The 18,395-nt window shown below is 43.1% G+C and overlaps 1 protein-coding gene across 2 annotated transcripts in view; it reads right to left on the bottom strand.

Moving 5' to 3' along the window:
• sema5ba (sema domain, seven thrombospondin repeats (type 1 and type 1-like), transmembrane domain (TM) and short cytoplasmic domain, (semaphorin) 5Ba) overlaps positions 1 to 18,193 on the bottom strand; it is a 111,907-nt gene extending 93,714 nt beyond the window's left edge. The window contains exon 1 of one of the 2 annotated variants that reach the window (XM_088606117.1): positions 17,790 to 18,193. The gene's annotated coding sequence lies outside the window, so the exon portion shown is untranslated. The remainder of the gene's footprint in view (positions 1 to 17,789) is intronic. The other variant, XM_088606114.1, reaches the window with a different exon arrangement.
• Between the last annotated feature and the right edge of the window lie 202 nt (positions 18,194 to 18,395).

Below are 18,395 nucleotides of genomic sequence, written 5' to 3'. Positions count from 1 at the left end.
ATTTCTTGATTTCCTTAGTGTTAAAAAACACAGACTGCTTAAACCACATGAGAGCTCCATATGCTGGGAACAAAGGGTCAGAGGAAATTATTCAGTTTCTCATTTATCCAGTTGCTACAAGTTTAGACCATAAGCTTCAGGGTTTATGTGACTTCAGGAATTATTCCCCGAGATGGGCACCTTCATTTACCCATCAGGCAAGCGAGCGACGCAGGACAGTCCCTCAGTACACCACCATTTGTGTCCAAACTGGCTGGATTTAATGTGTTAATAAACTGAATAGCTTAACAGGAGATCTACAGCGACATCGTTCATCGTCTTTTTCAACATCTCATCCACCTTACGCTAAATAATCCAGAGAGGGAAAATGGATGTAGAAATACTTTGGCAGAATCCACCTTTGTTAATAATAATACTATCAACAACATCAGCAGCATCACGGTTATCCTTTTTTCGTTACCACATAAGCCAGCTCAGAACAAATTCTCATTTATAAGCGACTACCTGGCCAGCAGGCTTGCGCTGTGACACAGCTGCCAGAGGAAATCTTCCAGCATGGAACAGCAACACAACAGAGACGGCTTTGTCATATTACTGTACAAGTACTTGAGTAGCTTCCCTGTCCGAGTCTTAAAGCCTGTACTCAGAATAAGGACAAGTGGAAATTCTTTTTTAGGCTCTGTAACCTCTAAAACACTACTCCTCCCCCCGATGTCCGACACCACTAGCCCAGTTTAGCGAGCTGTGTTTTGGACAGGACATAAATCACTGTCACACCAAGTTGTGAGCATGTGACAGACCTTTGTACGCTCAAGAAAGCTCCTTATCTCCATAGAAACAACCACCAACTTAGCTAGAATGCCTTTTCCGATAGGTAAGACAAACACAAAATACAGAAAATGGATAAGTAGTTGGGCGATAAAGAAATCTAAAAATTGAGAAGGTATACAAATAGTTTGTACGCGACTACATTTTATGCAAGTGTGGTTCTTTTCTTTTGCTTTTACAAAGATTCATTCCCCCCCCCATTAGATACACCTCTCCAGAGTTAACACTGGCTCTTCAGATACCGACCCAGGGTACCCACTGACATTAATGCATCCTTAAACAGTACAGTATTCAGGTCAGTCAAGTATTTCAGCATCGCATTGTACTCCAGTCAAACCAAACACTGGGCAGACATGGCTCTTAATACCAAGAGAGCCCTCATGTGCCCAGTGAGAGGTCCCACATCCAAATCTCCCGACTCCCAGTCCTGGCAAAGTTCAGCAGACGGTGCCCCTATGCAAATTCACGCGTGTCAGAAACCTGGACAGAAAACCCTGAAATTAAAGCTGTGGGACTCATTCTGCAGTCCAGACAAAAGTTTTTATTGGAGTGAACTCTCAAGTCCCCCTACATTCTTCAACTGTCCCTCCCACACACACTGTAAATTAAAAATCAGAGCATAACTCATCAAGGGAGGACAAGACGTCCCCTGGTTCCACTTCGCTTCCACAGCCACACTTGACGTCAGTCAGAACTCGCAGAGAAGATGTATGAGATGGGACTGGATTAGAGTAGATTTAGACTGTCGGAACATGGTTCCGAAACGTTTGCAGCTGGTGACAGATCTGAAGATAAAAAATATAAATCAAGAACTATTTGATGTCACTTGGTGTTTAACCGGTCTTAAATGTTAGATATAATACCTGTTTGCATCAAACACCTGAGAAAAAAAAAATGGAAGTACCAGGGGTACATTTTTAAAAGCAAGGCATTTTTTTTTTTACAATTATTCACTCACTGGAGTGGACTTTCCTTTTAGCCCAGGAATGTCCAGTCACACTTTGTGGAGAGATTCCTGAGCAGCAATATTTAACATGGTGACCAAAACTGTACACAATATTCTAAGGCAGATCTGACTACTGCTGTACTCATCACCTTGATTTAAATTCTATGCTTTCAACTATATATTTGAATATTATGCATCACATGATATTCTGCATACTAGAATACTGGATAATTTCTATAAATGAGGAAGATCCCTATACAGAAACCTGTGGTACTCCACCAATTACATGACACCATGTTATTTTCTATCCATTTACCAATCCTCCTAGAGTCCTGCTGCCATACAGGTAAGACTCTTTTTTAGTTCCAGTTATCTTTTCCATTATCTTACACATAACAGTAATAACACTTACTGGTCTATAGGTACTTCATTCAGTTTTGGTCACCTTTTTTTTACAGCTGGGAGCTACATTATCAATTTTCCAGTGAGTGGGTATTGTCCCTGACGTCATTTTCTCATCCTGTCTGGTCATCTAACCATTCAATATTTCTGCACTTGCCCCATTTACAATAACCATTTTCTGCAAGTTCATTCAGCTTGTTAATCACAGTTGTAATGAACAGTGTCAAGGCAGCCGAGAGCTCTGGGTGATGACCTTCAAGAAATAAAACTGACAATCCATTTTTCTTTTTCTTTATGGTTCTGTAAATGACATCGTTATGGGACTTTATCCCATGTTAAGCATGGTACCAAAATGTAAACTTTCTCTCTACCTGGAAAGGACTAAGAGCATTTAAGGTGTTACTCCTTCCAATGTTAAGCATAAGTGATATTTCAAGTTTTAATTCAGCTACTGTAATTTCCCATTGGTTTGGTCGTAGAACATTTTAAATACAAGTTTATCTTCATTTTCTTGTGCCACTATAATTCATGTATTCCATCTAACTGCATGTTGACAGCAGTTATTAATATCCAATTTCACCGACTCAAGTTTGTGAGCATTTCTGCCGCAAATGTGAAACACCTTGTGAAGAACTGAATCCAAACAGTTCTATCATAATTACCAACACTTCACCATGCTTAAAATGTGAGGTTGTGTCATTGGTATGGAAAGTGTTCTCCGAGACAGGTACTATTGCAGAGACGAGTAGTAGATTGTACTTGAGTCGGTAAAAATCCTTTGGTTTATAATACAAAAAGAAGCAACAATTTCACTCTGACTCTGGGAAACATTCTAAGCTCAAGAAGTCAGCTCTATAGCTAGATTTCAATTCAGCGAAGATGAGCCCAATGTAATAATGTTTTTCACCATTTACACTGAATAAACTGGCAGAAATGAATAACAATAAGATGTTTGCTCAGTCAGGTCTCTTACCAAGAGCCCTATACCCACCTGACCCGGAATCGACAGCTGGTCTTCGTGTCTTGGCCTGCAGCAGTGAACCCTGTGACCGCACATGGGAGAATAGGAGCGACCCGCTCACCTCAGTGCTACTTGTCTTTTAACACACTGCGGGAACTGCAGCCCCTGTGCAGGAGGGTCAGTGCCGATTGGAGGAGAGACACGTCTGTCACCGCCAGGACCCCAGGCCCTGGGAGAGCCCGGGAGGTCACGGGGGGTCACCAAGAACCGGGAGGGCCCAGGACGACCAACCTCTGCCCTCGGCAGAGCTTGGCTTGGGTTAATCCTGATGACAGCCGGCTCAAGATACGGCCCAGGCTCCGGCCCAGGATCAACCTACACTCAGGTGAGCGTCTCCATCAGCTGAACCACTTGGAGAAGCCCCAATAATCGCACTCATCTGGGCCTGTCCCTCGCTTGACAAGCACCACTTGGGACATGTCGCCAAATGCACATTGCAACACTTGAGCAGGCTTTAACAGGAGACCACATACCATGTGCCCTTTCAACTACTGAGGTTTAGTTCAGCTCAGGACTGACCTGCCAATCTCCCCTGGTCCTAACCAAATGGGCCAACTTTCCTCGCTTGCCTCTTGCTGAAAACCAATGGGACTGAACAAACCACTACTAAGCTGTACAAGGGTGCTTCAGGATCTTCCGAATTTGCCACTAATGCACAGTAATGCGCATAGATTGTGTTTTTAAATGCAAAAGGGCAAGCTGGGAAGCACTACCTTTTTAAATCAACACTTTCTGGATGTCTGTTTATGAGGCACTTTATTTAAATGAGTAAGTGCTTGCAAATAGGCAACTGCTGCTAATTTTCTCCAACCCAAGAAGAACACGGTGCCACACACACAGCAAGGAAATATGACTGGTAATTAGTGCTATTTATTGCTGCATGTAAAACAGCCCCCAAGGTTTCTATCTGAAGTCTACCATTTACTTTCAATGTTATGAATTTTTGTGTTAATTGAAGTGCAGAAATCACCTTGATCGACCAATCCTCCTGTGCTAAAAATTCAGATTTCTAAAATCGGGTGAAAGCTACTTTCTAGCAAACAACACGGCCAGCTTTGAGAAGGTTTTTTCAAAGCTGTAAAGCAAACCAGCTTTCAAATCCCCAAAATAAATTACCCCTATACCTCGTACAGCTGGCATTCCCTCTCTGGTGTTCCAGGGCTGCAGGACTTTATAGCTAAAGAGCAAATGAAACATCACTGTGGAGACAACTAATGAAAGGACGTGAATTGTTAAACCAGTTATAAAATCGTGCAGTTAAGAATTCCACTCGTTTAATTGAAGCTGTTTATACACTTCTGGGTCACAAGTGAAAACACATGCCATTACAAGACTGGGGTCTGAAAATATTGTTGCGTCTTATCGCCACTGATGGGCTGCACTTGGTTTTTCAGTGTTTTAAAGGGATTTATTTACAGTTGTTGAGATCTGTTACCTTATTTATTGCAATCTAGTAGAGGCAAAATGGGGCATAAGTGGCATGTAACCTTATTGATATCCAATCAATGTTAAATAACAATGACCCTTTGTAATGAGGTAATTAAGAGTTGATATGTACTCTTATGGCACTTATGGGCATTTTACTTTAGCAACCTGAGTGCAGTGCCTTGCTGGAGGAACAGCTCTCTACTCAAGAGGGTGGGGAGGTGCCTTATACTAACACACAACCTTCACAACTTAACCACAACCTCCTACCAACATGTTCAGAGCCCCAGTCACCATTCCACACTGTGGTCTAGATCGGCCAGTACACGACACCGAGGAAAATTTCACCCTATGAATCAAACCACTTTGGCTTGGATGTCAAGGAGGAATGAATGAACAAAGCCTCTGATTTTTGTGACGTTTTCTTACAGCACCTGCATTAATGACTAAAGCCCTGTGGTTAGTGACTAAAGCCCTGCAGTACGATACGTGCTGGTTTCTCGGCTGATCTGGACACCCCTACAGACCCAGGGTGTTCCCAGCACTGCTCCGACTTCTATTTGCGAGTCCTCACCCACATGCCAGGCAATCCTTTTCCATTGAAAGGCCTTTCTTTTTCTTTCACTGCTCATCAGCGACTTTTTTCACACAATCAATGAGAATAGTGTTCCATCTCACAATAGACAAATCAATTGCGAGACACATTCTCTCCCTTTTTCTTTGGGTCGCTGGTGCTCTGCTACAGAAAGAGCAGCACGAATGTGATGACGTCAGTTTTAACAAACCCGATATACAGCACCCCCCAAACCCAGATATATACCAGATGACAAGCACAACCTTTGCAGAGAGAATAAGTCACTCCGCATTACTAAAATATTTAGAATTGTTTTGATGAAATCAGATTAGAGTTACATAACCAATGCATTTCTGAATGCTTTGGGAAATACAATATAATTATATTCACGTTAAGCAATGCCACATCGTGTGCGTTCACAACGCATTTTCCAAATGCCTCCCAGAGGAGGAGAAATAAAAATATTCCTAAAAAAAAAAGTTGTCACGCTCAGCAATTACCGAGGTAGTATTCAGCGTCCATTTGGATCCCATTATTCAGCCACACATACAGACTTCATATAAGTGAAAACCATAGACAACTAAAACGTAATATAAATATTAGTTGAATCCAGTGCTGGACACTGCTGTCAATCTGAACTCCTCTACAGGTTGCCATTATTAGTTGCATCACCCTTATACTCTCAGTCCTACTCAGCAGCCTCCTGAAATCCCTGAATCAACACTGAGTTACCAGCAAAACCTGCATTCAGAATACACAGGCCCAGAACATAATGGTAAGGAATATCCCTCTGCCAATTAAAAAGGCTGAAAGTCTCTACCTAAAGTGTTGAGTAGCCCAGACTAACTCATTTACAAGTGTGTATAGTGTAATTGCAATTGAATTGTAATAATTCCTTAGTTTTACAGTGCTTTTTATCCCAAAGGATTTTATATATATAGAAGGAAATGCACAGCCACCACCGAAGTGCCGTGGATAAAGTATCAGCCCATATCTAAATCTCACTCCTGGTTTGACTAAACTGGGTCACTGCGGCCTTCATAGTGACCAGCGTTTACAGGCCAGGGATGTCAGTAACTGCAGACTCGGGCAATGGGAAGGAGAAATGCCAGTAAGAGACTAATTCTGCCCAACACACCACGAATATGGGATTAATTACAAGGCCTGGATGTCTAAGACATGCCAGCAAACGGAACTCAGCCAAAGGCTGAAGTTTTTATTCTTTGGCACATTCACCATGCAAACTGGGGGAAAACAATTAAAAGGCACAAACAAATGACTGCAGGCCAAGGGGGAAAATGCTCTTGGAGCATAATAATACCTAAAGAAATAGTAACAGAATTATCTTTTAAACGAGGGATGAACCTACTTTTGCAAAATGCAAAAACATATAGTTCTACCCTCAAACCCCATTGCAAGAAATTCAGTTTGGATCCTGGATACCAGCGTGTCTGTTTCCTGTAAGGCTGAGAATTAGAAGCAGTAATATATGACGCAGATAGAGCTCCGACATTTAACAAGCATTAATGAAACTATTCCTGTCCCTCTTTCCACGCCTTAGGAGATACCTGGGCAAACTGCCATTAAATGAGAGAAGAACTTTGTGGTTTTGTTTGATTTCCTTACACTAACAAGCCCAAATACAGGTACAGTACAAACCTCACACGACAACACACAACTGGAACGTTTAGGTTTAACCAGATCAACTTTTTTCTCCGGTAAAATGTAAATCTCAAAATATTCCTAGATCTAAAAAAACTCTAAGCCTCAAATATGTTAAACAAGAACAAGGAAAGCTAACAGTTAGATCCCTGTTTTCATGTTGCGTCGAAGAATGGAGCCCCTCATTGAGGAGGGAATCCATCGAAAGGTGACCTGTTCCTTTAATAGACTCCAGTTAGCTGTAACTACCAAGGGAAGCTTGAGAGTGTAAGGAGTACCCCTGGCACTCCACTACCACCTGGGAAAACAAGCCTCCGTTCATCAAACCTAAGCTGCATCACAAAATCTGAGCAAATGTTTTTTTTTTTTGTGAAGTACATAAAACAAAGACCACTGAAACATTTTCCCAGTTTCCTCGTACATCTGTCAAAAAGACATGAGGACTCTTTTTAGAGCAGGCCAAATAACGCTGCAATACATCAAACACAGCAAGTACCTGTAATCTGAAAACCAAACAGGGGGGGCTCTCGGAGCTAGGAGCAAATCAACAAACATGTCATTCAGACTACAAAGGCCCCTGTTCCAAGGAGCAGGGGAAATTAATGGGCCTTTCCAAAGGCCAGCTGGCAGAGAGGTAGCAAATGCAGAATACAGGAGAAACATCTGTAAGATAAGAGTTCCTGTGGTTTCCCCATGCCTATGGGGAAAGAACTAGATACTTTTTACTAAAGAGTAAAAAGTCATTAGCGAGAAACTTGTTCAGACGTGTAGCAGCTCTTCAAATTTACCTAGAGAGTTTACACCCCCCCATTCTGAGACTCAAACATTTTTGCTTGTTCACCTATATTGAAATGTTGTAAATGTGCCACCAGCCAAAGCTTCCTACCGTACTACTGAGGGTTATATTTCCGAGATGCACTATTTGGATTCACAGATGCTAACTTTGGCCTCAGAAAAGAAAAAGCCCTACCGCACGCCGAGTCAAATGTCGGGACTACAGGAAGGGCCTGGCGTGTTTGGAACCCCATCCAATTCCAGCTCCTGTTAAAGCAGTTAAACACCGTGTTCACTTGTATCTGAAACGTCCCAAAGAGTTTAGGGAAAAAAACACTAGGGTTTGGAGTCAAGGAAACCAAATTGACTTGCCTTGGATCTTCAAAACATCTATCCGTCAAAGGAAAAAGTCGCTTGTCCACAGAAATCCATAGCCATTCCCAGATGTATCAGGTCTATGGGGCAGGAGGCCTGTTTATCACATAGCACACACACACAGGGGCACCTGGGAGAACGTGCAATTCCACAGACACAGAATGTACCCAGAACCCACGTGCTGTGAGGCAGCAGCAATGACTGTCATGCCACATGGAAAGTCACTACCATGATTTAAAGGATTTTATCAATAGAAGGAGAAGATTCCACTTAAGGGCAACACAGCAATACTAAAATGATTTGAAAATAAAATTCAAAGATATCTTGCATATCAGTAAAACATCCTATTTTCTCAGTTTTTCTGGTTGTTCATCATACTCATTTTAAAGTGACAGATGAGAGATTGCTGGGTTGTTTTCCCTGCTCTCTTCTCTCACTTGAATATCCCCTGTATTAATACCAGCTCTTTGTCGGAATTGTGGAAAAGTGCGAGAGCTTTTCAGAGGATGAGTAACAGACAATTTGGGCCTCGCAGAAGATGGCACTTCAAAGCCACAACAGACGTCTTAACCCTGAACATCCCTAATGGATTCCCACAACACAGCAGGTGGAAAGAGGGGGACAAAGTGCTCTCAGGAGACTTTCACAGTTCTCCGTCTGGCCCAGTGGCAAAGCACATTCATACTTGTGACCGGAAAAAAAAAAAGTCTACCTTTCTGGTAAACTGATTTTCAGGACTATCAATACGATGAACGCTGAAAGGCAAAATGACAAAGGGAAGATAAGACAGCACCCACACAGATGTGGAAGCGAGATGGGATACTTCAGTTCTTGCAAACTCTTGGCCTCATACTTCAAGTATTACTACAATGTAAGTGTTGGCTCATTTAGAGCACAGTTTGACGTTGTCACACTTTGACAGGGACCGAAGTCAGTTGTGGTTTACCTTTGAAACTCTCTCGGCATACTTAAGGGAAGAACTGATGAAGGAATATTCACGTTAACATATTTAAAAAATGAGTTGGCCTTTATTCTAATTACCCATCGTAGCCTGGGCGATGGGCGAACTCCCCACAGTTCAAGCTCAAGTCTTTACCCCGTTTTCACACAAACCAGAACCGACCTTCTTGCAAAGCACACCGCGCGAAACACGTATGTTTCACGTAAACACGTAATTGCATACAATTAAGAACGCACAGTAAATGAACCATTGGAGAGAATAACCGTTCACAGCTTTTGTCCTTCACTTCAACACAATGACTGCAACACGGGTGGGTGACTAACAACGTCCAGTGAAGAAGCGCGAGACGACAGGCAGAGGAGGCCTCACCTGCACAGAAGCAGAGCCCCGGGGGATCCCGGAACCCCTTTATTAAGCTCAGTCCGCACTATACTCCCACAGAACCAGCTCGCTGCGCGACGTGCTCTTTGTGTACTGCAGCTTTCCACAACACAAACATCTCACCCCGGCTCCCAGGGGGGGGGGGTTTCACATGAAGGCCAGTATAAGTACGTCTGCGTCGAACATACAATGACTGGGGAAAGGGGTGCAATTCACTAGCTGTTCATCTGCTTAGCTTTCCGGTTCAACTTTGAAATTTCATTCTTCCGTCGTTCTCGCACTGCATTGCATTAACGGTCTTGACTGTCAGACCGGCCATGCAGCTTGCGTATTACACTCTTTGCACTGTGAACTTGCAGCTTACTCCACTGGGCCACCCTGTGCTACAGTAGCTTCAATGTCCTCCTGTTCATGCTACAGACTTTATATACTGAAGATTACATTGGGTGGCTACATTACGCCACATAAGGTCACCTACTAAGCAAATACAAAAAAAAGCCCTGCATCGGTTTTCACTGCCAGTCTGCCGTAGATATATGGTAAGATAACGGCTTCAAGTCGTCAATGGCTTCATAAGTTGAGTCTGTACAACACACAGGGCAGTTGGAGGATGCAAAACATACCAATACTTTCACAGGAAAACGTCCAAGCAGTCTCTTACAACGGGACAGGTTTTTATTCAGTTATATTACAAGCAGCCTGTACTCACCAGGACTGGTAACTGAAAGCGATCTTGAAATCTAGTTCTATTTGTAGTAAGCCACTACAAATATTTTACAGTATGCATTTCCATCAGTCTCTCCGGTTTAAAATTATGCAAAGCCTAAATGCATGAATGCATGTATGAAGAATGTGCTGTCTTAGTGCTGTACTGGTGTGCTCTCACAGGCATCATGAAATGAAAGAGAAACCTCTGGGCAGCGGGGCACTGACATGTACTATACATCAGGCCAGGCCTGACCCTGCAATTGCCTTATCCTGCGTTGCATCATGTTCCATTAATGCAGGTGGACTCAGGGCCGACCTAAAAGGCAAGCGTGACAATTGTCAGTTTTCCTTTATCTGTTTCCCAGCGTGTCCTTGGTAAACGTTTGTCAGTCCTAACCCACCAAGTACAAATAACTCTGCTAAAACAAAATCGATGTTTCATGCCTTGGCCAGATGGGGTCATCTTGAATACAGAACCAGCGAAAACACCTTGGAATTGGGTAAGGCGTGCGTGTGTGGGGAGTGTACTGGTGCATCATCCAGGTGGGGCTGCACACCGGTGGTGGAGGGGATCCCCATTACCTGTACAGCACTTTGAGTAAAGTGCCCAGAAAAGCACTATACAAGTGTAAGGAATCATTTAGTTATTATGGTCTGTCCAGAACTTGTTTAGACAAGACAGTGGTGCCTGCCAGCTCTGGAAAATATAATCCTGACAGGTACCTGCTGGTAGTGTTCCATTGCAATTACTGTATACACATCTAAACTAACACCACTCCATTCCTTTGACACCTGTTTTGTACTAAGTGAACATCCTTAAATGAATTCTGAATGGGACACTTTAGCAGCATACAATCAATAGATCATACACTAAACATAACCTTGAAAACATCTGGGAGATGGCTAAGCCCAGTCACAAACATTTTGCACTCTGCTCTAAATTCCAATTACTCTCCCTGTGTGAATATTTTCCATTAGTAAAGGATATTCAATGCGAAAACAATGTCCAAACATTAAGACTGAAAAGCTATGCTGTGCTCAGACTACCACTGCCCAGTAATTTCTACTGAACTATAAACTATAGGTCCATTTAAAAAAACAAAAAAAATACAGCTGCATGCAGCTATCAGGCAGACACGTCCCTTTTCACTGACAAGGGCGTTGTGAGACAAAGTGACTTCCTATACGTGTTCTTGAACACCCATGACCCCATGTGCACTGCGAAGAGACAGTCACCTGCATGTGACCTTTGTGCAGTAGAATGCTTCGACAAATCCAGCATGGTGAGCAAACGGTGAGAGCAAACCACCAGTGCTGAAGAAAAGTGTAGATCCTGGACACCCAAGCTTAAAACTGCCCTTGGATTTGGCTTCTAAGACGACAACTTCTGACCATCGGGAAGGACCCCTGAACTGTTGCCGACACATACCACATTTCCAGTCAGCTTCATTCCCACATTCACTGTGGACCAATGCAACCTCTGGGACTACAGGAAGTTTGGCGCCTCCCACCAGGAAGCAACCCTATAGACACACTCACGCGGAGCTTCAAGTTGATTGCCATCTGAAATGACATGGCTGCCAGCAGCCAATTCGCCCTGAGCGATTTTGCCAGAAAACACAACTGTCTCTGTGCATAACGCAACGTTTCACTGCGTTGGGCCCTGTGGTTTTGTCGGAGGAGCTGCTCGAGAGGTTTTCGCCCGATCCCACATCCAGCAGTCCCCCTCAGGACCGCTAGGAAACTCACAGCCCCGGATGGAAGCGGCAGTGGAAGAAGGAAAACCAACAGGGCTCCGACACCTGCACTGCTCGCCTCCCCGGAAAACATCTTCCAGCCCTCTAAATCCTCCGCGGTGCTCGTTCACCTCTTTTCTCCCACTTAAAAGCTTTCCGCTTTCCAAGCAAGCCAGGTGCAAATCAGGGCATCCCCAACTACATCACCCCCCCAAGGACAACCTACACCCCCCTCCTGGTTACCCAAGATGCGATGTACGTCGATTCGACTTTGCGTAAAACCGAGCACACGTCCGTTGATAAGCTTCTCCACTAGAAAGTCCGTCTCACACTGCACTCACACTCTGCTTTCACACAACCGCAGATGACCCACATTGCAATCATGCCAGGAAAACACCCAAGTGATTTTAACATGTATGTTGTGCTTAATTACCAAACTGTTTAATCAAAACGTACAGGATTTATAAATTCACTAAAAGGTAAAATCTCTTCAGTGTTTATTAACTGTATTTTTTTTTAAGCATACGCTATATTTGGCATTTAATGATTCTGATTACAGGGTTGTGAAACTGTTCCATGAAGCACAATGTTTTTTATAAACATCATGAATGCCAATTATCCGTGCTCATGCAACGATTAAGAAAGGGAAATAAAGGCTTGCGGAGTGGAACCCTTACATAATCCGGGGACTGTGGGTGCACAACAGAAGCGCCCCCAAGCTTCTGAATGGGACGACCCAGGGGTGAGGGACAATCCCTCATTTCCACTCCATTTGCTTGGCAAGCCCAAGATGTAGGAGAGCCTCTGAAGCACATGCAAGTAGAGTTGCTAAAGACAATGGGGGAAAAAAAACATGAAAATCTACATAGGAATGTATTGACGTGGATACGTCATAATGCAATAGAAGAGATGTCAAGCAAGAAAACAGTCACTGCTACAGGACATACCACTGTCATCCGCTAACAGTGACAGCTTTTTTCACTCATAACCAGTTTCCTGAGATCCATCACTGCAGATCTGTTTACACAGCACGAAGACTTGTAATATTTTAAATAAGTAGTATGACCAACTGCGATGTTTGCAGACACTTTAATTGGATGCACAATATTTGACAGATCTTTAAAGGCTAATTTAATGCATTAAAAAGCATATCACAACTGACATTTCCACATTAATAAAGACAATCTAAAGGCAAAGTACATACAATATTGCCTCAAATACTTAAAAAATATGCATTACACTTGGCATGCTTGATGCACTTGATTATAGGTATATAACCTGTTTGATTCATTCTAGATCTCTTACAGTTTGACAATCTCAAACTAGCTGCAGAACACCCAACTAAGAAATGCTCCTCTTTCTTAACATTTTAAAATGATGCTGCACAAGAGGACAATGGTGTTCACCATGCACTTAATTCTTCATTCTTTGCAGTGTATGAAATTACTCAGCAACATGGATGTCTTTACAAGAACCAGCTAATTTCTTCCAAAGAAACTACATACTGTAGAAATACTTCTGCAGTGTGTAGCTTGAATAGGCCATACTGTGGTCCAGTATACATCTTCCTAACAGTGTATTGTGTTAGTGCATTATATTGACCACAATTATAAACATCAATGTTATAGTAACATGAACATGTTACTAACATTGATACTATTGAAATTATACTATGTGGATTGTGCCCTTCCTGAGCCATGGAAATTAATCCTAAAAAGTACTTTATCTGTGGTCAGCCCACCTCAATGCCCAAACACCTCATCATTTGTGTTCTGTCCATTATACTTAATTTACCAGTGATAGGTCCCTTCATAGCATAACAGATGCATAGATGATCAAAGTGATGTTTTACTTGAAGTTGCTCCATGACGGACAGCATATTCATTTCAGGACTTTGTGTAAATATGGAAATTTAGTTTCATCTTTATTCCACAGTTACTACAGATACGGTACTGTGCAAGTGTGCAGTGTTTCCTAGCTTCTTGTAGCATACGTGCGTTTTCAAGGAATCTTGGCATAGCAACCTCAAGCTCCCACAGAGTTCACGAAGGCCACGCTTAAAAAATTCAATTAGAAGAAAAAAAAAGCACTCCAGCCAGATAGCATATTACTAAAAAAGAACCACGCAGGAACTGAATGGGAATCATTCAGCACTATAGATGTTAATCAGAAACGATGGGGATTTGATGGAATTAAAAAAGAAATGAAAGTTTCAGCACATCTGCTTGACACAAAAAAAGTTAGCTCCTAAGCAAACAAACAAACAAAAAAACAAAAGCCAGACCTCACTAAGAATCAGAATTAGGCAAACCACATGTAAACACAGTGACCGTTTTGTGGAAAAAGACAATGATACAGGGATAAAAAAAAAAAACTTCATGGCATTAATGCCTTTTCACATTTTCATAATTGCTTATCAGCGGCTGGATTCATGTCTGACACTCAAGGGAGGCTACAGCCTGCAGGCAGTGGTTTAACATCCATGTTGTGTTATTTTAAATGTTAATAGGATCACCAGTTTTCACACATTACCTCTAACTGTAAACATGACAGCAAAAAACAACCAGATACGCTATTCCACAAGCCCCAGGGGCTACGCAGATAACTAGAAGAGCACAACTGAGCACTTACAAAAATAGATTAGCACGCTTCCCCCCTCTTTTCTGCTTTTCTCTTCACACACCCAGCGCTTGACAAACATTTCAAAACCGGACAAGAATCAGTGCCGCGCGAAAACGACTGCCATAAAGGCCAAAAACGGAGTATTAAATTACCATAAATACATTTTAAAGAAATAAGTGCAAAACACTGGAATTCAAATTTCATCGTAAGGGCGTATAAATATTTATATCCGTTTCCGTATGTGAAGTGTAAATTAGGTTAGGAAATGAAAGCGGGCCTTTGAAAGAAACGGGGCCCGCCGGAGAGACCATCGCTGGCCCACTTTGAGAAGACTGCCTTGCACCACGACAGGGCTCGAAAGGTGCCATTCACATACTCCTGGAAAAGACTTCTTCACGAAACACTTGAGGGGGAAAAAATAATGCTTTCCAAGAAAGTCTCCCCTCGCAGCACTAACTAGTATATGGAACAAACTGAAGGCCAACTGGAATTTCTGATGCCACTAATTATTCCAGGTGGAATGCGTCCGTATAGACACACAAGAACACCCACAAGTGACGTGCACAATATTGTCCTTCAGAAATGCCCATACTGGTTTGAGACGAGTCGATAGGTCCAAATATTCACAAAATAAAATCACAGAAGCACTAGAGACTGCAGTGAACATCATTTCCACCTCTGTTAAAAAAAGGACTACTGAAGGTCACAATCCTTTTAATTCTATTTTGTTTTTAAAGATGGAAAATGCTGAACACTGGAATTCACACTTGATCCTAAATTGTGTTTTTTAGACATTTTTCAGTCTGAAACAAAAAAAAAACAAATCTTTATTTAAACACTCCATTAGCAGTGTCAGAAATACACATATTAAACAGCTATGTAGTACAACTCAATATTCAGGGTAGCCTCTATTGATCTACAGCCATGCATTGACAAACTATGCAGAGAATCTGAGCAGTTTATCTTGAAGTCTTGAACTTTGCAGACTGTTTCTAAAATTGAAGAGGCAGCAGGGTTTTACTTGGGCTTTCTCCAAAGAATTGCTAACACTGGGGCAAAAGTCCGCAGAAAAAGACTGCACATTCTAGTCAAGACAGATGAAAGCAATTTTCAAACTGAAAACCGGACTACTCTGTTCAATGTAATCCCAAACTCCGCCAAATCAAACCTCATTAGTGGAGTTCCTGCGGCTTGTTATGTGAACCCATTTTCAATAGCCGAATTTAAATTCCCAGTTTATTGTTCTTCCCACAGGTTAAACTAGTCCTTTTTTAAATTAATTATTCTTTTATATTCCTTAATCCGACTGAGTTTTACTGCCCCAGAGTGACCAGTACTTGGTGTACTATACAAGCTTAAAGCAACTTGAGAACTAGGGACGCTAACAATAAAGATTTTGTGCAACATTTCAACGCACAATCTTCTTATTTTAACTGGACTAATATATGTCATAAAAGGACAAAAACCAAGCGGAAAAAAATGTCGATTTGAAACCTTGCCCTAACGACGGTATACAAACGTAATTAACATGGGCGTCATTTGTACTTTCCACCATTTCAAGAACAAATATGGAGATCTCATGAGGGAAAACAAAACGATTCCTATTTTTTATAAAAAGGCGCAAGGTAGGCAGGCACACAACGAAAACGGAGTCAATTTACTTCCATTATTTAGGTCTAAGCAGACCACCGGCGGGCTCGCAGAACCGCTCAACACTGCCCTCTACCGACTCGAACGGACTCTCGTTCGACGGAATGCAACATAGATGACCCATCTATGAACTGATCGCTCTTAACTGCCATGTACATGAAACTAATAATTGAAATGGGAAGGTCTCGTGGTGTCTGGAATATGGGGGGGATTTTATTCCTCCACATCTTTATTGCTCGTAAGCACGAGACCGCCCGATCCTTCTTCAAACGCCGCCAGCGTGAAAGAAACTTGTAGTTGCAAAAAATGTACCCAATATCCTTGCACAACACATGTCACTTTTGATTACTGCCGCATCGCTTATCGTTTCAGCTTCTCGACCAAGAATAACGTGGGCAACTGGGGCATTTTGTTCGGAGCCGGGCTGGAGCGACAGTGACGACACCTTATTTAAATAATCCCTAACCTCTCCAGCCCACCCGTCGGGCTGCTCCGCATTTAACCTCATTACGAACCAGTCACAGCGGGCCCCGCGATGTGCGCCGTGGAGCGCGCGGTGTTTGGGGGGACTGGGAGCCCCAGAGCTGTCAGGGGCTAATGGCGAGACGCGAGCGAGGACGGAGCAGCGAGACCTCGCTCGGGAGAAATCCGCACATCCCCAGCCTCCGTGTCTGTGCGCTTTCTAATCCCGGGCACCCTGCACTTCTGCACCCGGTAATTAAAAAAAATGCAAAAATGAGCCATTAGAAACAAAAACAAAGACACCTAACAGCACGCCCCATGCCAGAAACCAATGCTATTTTACGGCTCTGTTAGCCCAGAGTTGCTTCGTCGCTTGAAGCACGCTCCATGCACCCTCGGTATCCCTACAGAACTCTTTCAAGTATCGAAACGTTGTGCAAATAAATAAGAGATACGACAAGCTTTTACGAAATCACTCCAGGATTTCGGATTGGGCAACCAGCCCGTGCCTCGCCTGCTGCCCGAAAGAAGAGGAGATTATCAAAAAGAGTTTCCGAAATGTTCTAAGTGATAAACATGCACCGGCTCCTGCAGTCTTTCCAGCCTCTCTGATCCTCAGAAGGAACGTGAGTCGCAAGTAAAAACGCAGCTGTATAATAGACCCCTCTAACTGATGCTCGAGTCTTTAACATATGTGTGCACAGCGGGTACTCTGTTTAAGTAACGCATTTTCAGCTTGAAAGGGGAAAGTTTCGAGGCTGTGGATTTCGTCTTTTAGAAAGCGGGCAAACAAAAACGTTCTGTGGCTTTTTTTAGGGTCTGTGTAACAAAAAAAAAGACAAGCGGGTATTCTCCACAGTCGCTTTGAAGCATCAAATCTTCTCAGCGGCAATATCTCGTAAGGAAACCCTAAATAACGCACTTCACTGCAAAACTTAATTTGAACCGCATAGCAAGTCACCGAAATACGCTGATATAGCGACAACTGTAATTATGAACTATTAGTCACACGCAGCGATGCCGTTCTGTTCTCAATGCTTTGTTCATAATCGACTGTAACCGAGTAATTCTGATATCACTCCCTTTTAGAACACAGCAATTCTCCTTCAGGAGAACCGAATCCAGTCTACTCCCAACCCGAGTTTTCTGCTAAAAACAAAAAAAGTTCCCCGAAGACCCTTTTAAACTTTTCCCGACAGCGTCGATTAAACCGACTCCGCCACCCCCAAAAAAAAGAAAACACCCCAAAACAAAACCATTACCTGGTCCCGTTAATGAAGCATGGATTCTTCCCAACCGGACCGGCTAACACGCGAGCGACGAGCCCAGTCCACAGCACCTACTGTAGTCCTCCACCTCTGTGACTGCGTATCCACTTGTGGGCTATCCTCGCCTCTCAGCGACTTTCGGCAGCTATTCCCTCTCACTCCGAGAGCTCCAGCTACTTACTATAAGGGTAATTGCCACTGACGCAGGAATAGGGGGAGTGGGAAAGTCAAAACTTGGGAAAGGACAGTGAGCAGACGGCACGCAGCGCCGCGATCACGCCGGACGGAGCTCTTATTAAACTGTTGTCAGCAGTGGGCGAATGGGAACATTATTTAAGGGACGGTTCAGCGTTTTGCACTACGGAGAGGGTGGCACCGCACCCCCACAGGCTCCTGGGGAAGTGCCCGTGTTCTCGCTTCTGAGGACGAACGAGGTACCCCCAAATAAGTGGTTAACCGTTTCTGAGCGCCTCGTTATCGGGAGCCTAGCAGATCGTTTCGAAGAAATCACACGCGTCGTGTTCTTAATTGAAAAGGGCGGGCGGCGTCCTAAATCTTGTCTTCATCTATCCTGAAGAGTAAAAGTGGTTGATTTGTTCC

The sequence above is a fragment of the Lepisosteus platostomus genome, chromosome 14 (assembly GCF_059453375.1).
Source record: "Lepisosteus platostomus isolate fLepPlt1 chromosome 14, fLepPlt1.hap1, whole genome shotgun sequence".
Lineage (NCBI taxonomy): Eukaryota > Metazoa > Chordata > Actinopteri > Semionotiformes > Lepisosteidae > Lepisosteus > Lepisosteus platostomus.
Note: the sequence above shows the minus strand (reverse complement) of the source record. Positions and strands in the feature narration are given on the sequence as shown.